This window comes from Carlito syrichta, unplaced genomic scaffold (assembly GCF_000164805.1).
Source record: "Carlito syrichta isolate Samal-C Ts95f unplaced genomic scaffold, Tarsius_syrichta-2.0.1 Scaffold314865, whole genome shotgun sequence".
NCBI lineage: Eukaryota > Metazoa > Chordata > Mammalia > Primates > Tarsiidae > Carlito > Carlito syrichta.
Genome location: NW_007258961.1, coordinates 711279 through 717364, shown reverse-complemented (window position 1 = coordinate 717364; position 6086 = coordinate 711279).

Sequence of the window (6086 nt, the reverse complement as noted above, 5' to 3'; positions counted from 1 at the left end):
AAGTGGAAGAGAAAAGTTGAGCTTGGTAAACATAGACCATCCATTCTCTATCCACCCTACTCCAACACACATTCATACCTATTTTCTTCTCTGTAATTCTCTGTCCTAGTCTATATGGAATGCTTCTAAGCCCTGCATTTGGCTAGGATTCTGTAGGACTGGTGATGGACCCAGTTCATTTTTCATTAACATCCTTCTTTGCCTGTCACTAGCCTGTGGTTCTAGCTATCAGTATGTTTGTTTATGCTGCTATATCTGCTCTAAGATTTCTGAGATCTCTTATGTCTTCAACTTTGAGTACATACATGTGTGCCCAATATGGTATTTAAACTTGGAGTAGGTATAATGTAAAAATAACCTATATTTATGGATGTTGTTTACTGAGCATTTATGTGCCAGACACTTTACTAAGCACTTTATGTATGTTATTTCATTTAACATTCATAATTTTCATTTTATGTATGTAGAAACTGAGGATCAGCAAGATAATAAAAGATAATTATAAGAAGCCCATTAAAAGAGATTTTTAAAATTAACTTACTTTGCCTTAAAATTTTTTTATCAACAGTAAAAACAATAGACTTTGAGTGAGAATGTCTTTCATTCCAAGTACTAGCCTGAATTAATTACATGGCAATGTGTATGTCTTCTTATAATAAGTTTCTATGTTAGAGATTTTATATCTAGTTGAATAACAAAAAGTATTACTTCCTAAGTATATCAAATTTAGAGAAGAATAGATAATTTATTTTTATGATTTTTTTTGGAAAACATATCTGAAAACATATCTGAAAGATACATATCCTTTCCAATGTGACTTTATTGTAAACACTACCTTCAAGGGTTGAATTCTAATTAGTGTTAAAAAAAAATAAACATGCTGGAACTTATCATATAAAGACTATGAATCACGACATATACATAGAAGAAATATTCTAGCAAGGGAAAGAATGCAAGTGTCCTGGGATTCTACTTCCAGCCAACTCAGTCCTTTATCTTCTCAAACAAAAAGAATCTTGATCTCTCTAAACAGAATGCTTAAACCACACGTTAATGATAGACAGTGCTCAAACTGCTGTGTGCATTTTGAGTCTTCAGAATAGCTCTAGGCTTACAAATATCCAGCTACCTTAGAAAAAGTTTTTTACCATTCATAAAAAATGCATCAAAAATATTTTACCAACGATAAGAGATTTTTTTCCCCCTAAGGCAAAAAAATAATCAGCCTGAGTCTTGCTTCCCTATCCCTATTCTTGCAATCAAACAAGACAGAACCAGGCTATCACATGCTGTGAGATGAAGGTGTGTATTACCTTCAGGGACTTTTCCTTATGGGGTGAAGAGGAGCTTTCTTCCATTCTGTGTTTAGTAATGGTCCCCCAAAGACTCTGGAGCCAGCAATACCACAATTCAGCACTAGTCTTTTTTTTGACTTACTAATCCCCTGTGCACTGCGCGTGCGCATGTGTGTTTGTGTGTATATGTGTGTGTGATCTGACTTTTATTTACATATTTGTAACATTTTATTTTTACACTTTCAAGCTTACAGAAATGTTTCAAGAACCATACAAAAAACTAAGAATACCCACATAACCTATATTCAGACTCACCAATTGTTTACATTTTGTCCCACTTACTTCCTCTCTGTATACTTGCAAATTATGTTTTTCTGAATCATTTGATAGTGCATGGGAGACATCATGAATTTTTACTCCTAAACAATTTACTGTGTGTTTCCTAAGAACATGTTCACTTTTTTACCAATTGATAGTATAGTTACCAAAATCAGGATATTTCTTTATTTTTTTCTTATTCAAAATCCAAACCAAGAGCATGGGTTACATTCATTTTTCTATGTCTCTTTGGTATCCTTTAATTCAGAACAGAGCCTCAGCATACTTACTCTTTTTGGCTTTAAGTTTTTGAAGGGTACAGATCAGTTATTTCATAGAATATCCCTCAATTTTAATTTATCCAGTATCTCATCATTATTAGTTTTAGATTATAAATTTTTGTCAGAAATTCCACTGACGTGATATTTTATCCTTTTCAGTGAATCATATCAAGGGTGGAGGTGAGGCCCATGATTCAGACTACACTAATATTAGTAATATTAGTTTTGATCACTTGGGTAAAATGGTGTATACCAGGTTTCTCCATGGTAAAGCTGGTATTTTCCCTTCCTAATTGTTAGGTACTTGTGTGAGACTATATAAATACTTTTTTATCGACTAGATTTGATGTCTACTTATTGTTTTCTAACACCATCATTCCTTCTTCATTTTCCGTATGGTTTGCATTCTTTCAGGAGAAGTGTACTCCCTTCTCCCCATTTATTTATTTATTCATTCCTTTATGTCAGCATGGCATCATGAATTTTTGTTTTATTCATTAGGTTATAATCCATTAAATCAATGTTTATTTTGGTGGTTAAATTGTCCAAGATTTTGTCAGTAAACATCTTTCAAAGCTGACTAATGTAATTATTTGACATGTCTCCTTATTCCTTACTTCCTTGCTTTCTGCCACAAGAAGATGTTCCAGGCTTATCTTGGATTTTCCTGCCCCAATGCTGATATAGACTCTTTCTGATTCTGTTTAGTGGAAAATAGAATTTAGAAATGAAGATCTGGGAAGTAAGCATGACTTTGCTCCTGGTGCTTCATTGCTTCCACATCCTCTCAGTGAATAGACTTTGAGCAAAAAATGTACAAATGACAAACTTCACTCCAGGAATCTTCAACATGTTTGTTTATTTGTTCAAGCTAGAATACACAAAAGGGAGTTTCAGAATTGATAAGCTGTAAAAGCATAACACTAACACTTAATATTTGTTAAAGTTTTATTCTTGAGGTAAAAATATATGTAAGTTTAAATGTACAGATCATAAAGATGTATGTCAGTGAGGTCTAAAAAATGTATACACCCACATATCCCATTCCCTAACAACTTATAGGGCATAATTTTTTACCAGAAAGTTTTCTAATCCCTTTCCCTGGAAGGAAACTCTCCCAAGTCCTAAGAAAAGCATTCTTCTAATTTTTTTCACCTTACATTAGTTTTGCCTATTCAATTACTTTATATCATTGGAATTATGTAATTGTACACACACATACATATTCTTTTCATCTGTCTTTTTTTTTTTTTTTTTTGCTGAGTACGTTTTTGAGATTCACATGTTGTTGTATCAGAAACTCATGCCCTTTTATTGTTCAGCAGTATTCCACTGTATAAAACACCAGTTTGTTTATCCTTTCTTCTAATGATCGTCATTTGGGTTGTTTTTCGTGTTAAGCCATTACACAGAAAGCTGCACTGAACATTTGTGTGAAAGTCTGTGTGTGCACACATGCTTTCATTTGAGTAAATACCTAGGAGTGGAATTGTTGGGTCATGTGGTGAATGTGTGTTAACTTTATATAAAACTACCAAACTGTTTTCCATAGTGGCTAACATCATTTTATGTTAATTCCCATAACAACATATGAAAGTTCCAGTGCCTCTACATTTTCACCAACATTTTGTAAGGTAGTATTCTTAATTTTAGCCTTTCTGATCAATGGATAATAGTAGCTTGAATTTTCTCTTGAATTTTCCTGACAGCTAATAATGCTGAGCACTTTTTCCTCTACTTATTTTATATTTTCCTTTGTTATTTGTCCCACTAATTACTATTACCAACTTAGGGAGGACTTTTAAAACATTATGAATGGCTGTTGACTTTTGTAAAATAATTTCTGCACCTATTGAGATGGTTTTGTCTCATTTTATATTCTGTTACTATGATGAATTTCATTGATGGATATTTTCAAGGAACCAATTTTGGCTTTCAAAATGATCTACATTGCTTGTTTTCTAGTTTATAGTCTTTGCCTTTTATCTTTTAAAATTTTCTTTGTTCTAATTTGCTTGTTTATGGGATTCTAAAATGGAAACTTAAGTTTGTGATTTTAAATCTTTCTTATTTTCTAGTGTTACCATTTAAAAACTATAAAATTTCCTCTAACTGCTGCTTTACTTACATCACATAAATTCTGATATGTTGTAAATTTATTATGCATTAGAAATGGCTGATTTTTAGCCATCAAATCTGGAAGGTATCATATCACACCATGTTGGCAACTGTATTCATTGCCTATGTGTGATACTCCTAGTGTATGTTTTTATGACATGTCTTGGTTACAGTTATCAAACTGCCAACACAGAAATTGTACCTGATCCCAAGGTCCCTCATTCCAAATTAACTAATGATAATTTTGTCTATGCTTCATAACTGAAGTTGATTCTATAAATTTATTACCAGTAGAATGTATGCAACCTCACCCAACCTCCATTAATGAATAGAATTATTATTACTCTTTTCACATGTGTAGTCCTTGAGGGGTGGGAGTGGTAGAAATATGCATTTATGCTGGCTGTCAATCTTTCAAACCCCCTTTGTATTTTAAGAAATACCCCACTCCTAGAATCTCAGTGGAGTCCAGAGCCCCGGCCTTCAATATAGAAGCTAAAGGAAGATGACATTTCCTTCCCCCAACCCCTGGCGTTCAAGGTGTATGGGCAGGTGATATTGGCTCAGCAGATTGAATGCTTCTTTATATTTATAACCCAAGTCAACATCCTGACTTGGGTTATAAATATAAAGATAAAAGGAAGTTTTAAATTTTGTCCTGGCTGCACAGTACAATAGTGACTACATTGACATCCAGTGGCTTCTGTTATGATACCTAGTGGCACTGGTTTCTCACAGTGGAGCTAATGGCTGCTCTGATCAGATTGGTTTTGCAGTGTGATCTCACCTGATACTCTTCTGCCTGTCTTGGCTTGGTTCCTGCCTATTTGGGAAGCCAGATCTCAGTTTTCCTGACAACTTTGAATAGTCCTACGCCTCCCAGCAAAACCTATTTCTGCTTAAATTAGTCAGAATTGATTTTTCTTCCTTAAAACCAGGAACTTGACAGTTACAAGGCCAGTTACAAGCTGACAAAGGTCACAGGGACAGTTTGAGGCCAATAAATCGAACTGTCAGTAAGTAAAAAGCTAATATATCTCTCAGTCTTATAACTAGATAGCAATAGCACCAACATTTTAATCTACATGAAGCGGTAAGCTCGGTGAGTATATCTAATTTAAAATGGTCTAGAATTTATTCTATTCTTAGACTTAGAATGATTACATTGAAAGATTATCATAGTAAATAACAAAGAGTGTCTCCTAATTCTTTAATACAAATTACAGTTTTCATTTGTAATATCACAGGTAGAAACATTTTTAAAAACATGGATCGTTTTCTTTCTTTCATAGGATGGTATAATATTACATACATCCTAAAAATTCTATCAGAAAAGAATATTACACATTAAGGAAATGGCCAAAATGGCTAAACTTTTTTTTTCTCTTATAATAAACTGTGTCTGTACTTGAAGTTATACAGTACAGCTGATATAGCCAAAACATTACCCTTTTCCTCCACTTACAAAAATATAACTTGGCTGAGTGCTAACAGGAAGAGCTAACGTTTACTGTTCTGCTTATATTTCCACATAATTTGGAATTTTTTATTAGCATTAATCACCTCTTTAACTTTTTTAGGACATTAAATATTAAGCTACAACATTAGAATGGAAGGCTACATGAGCACGTGCTAGAGAAACACAGGTGCTAGGCAAAGCAATTAAGCCTACATAACATTAAACACGGTGCTCATTTTTTCTGCAACACTATAGCAAGTCTCCAAAAGTCCATCTCCCAGAAGATAAGACGATTTTAAAACTTTAAAGCAAAATTAACTGAGAAGTTCATGGGTACATACAGATGCCGTTTCACCCAGAATTGACTGAGATGTGGAATCAAGATTCTACATGTGGTTTGATGAAGGCGGGAAGGAGATGAAAACCAGTGTTTTAAGAACGCTCTTTTGCTGGGCTCAGTGGCTCAGCCTGTAATTCCCAGCCTTTGGGAGGCTGAGGTGAGTGGATTGCCTGAACTCGTGGGTTCGAGACCCGCCTGGGCAACTTGGTGAGACCTCATCTCTACAATAAATAAATAAAATAAAAATTAGCCGGGCGTGGTAGCGCGCTCCTGTA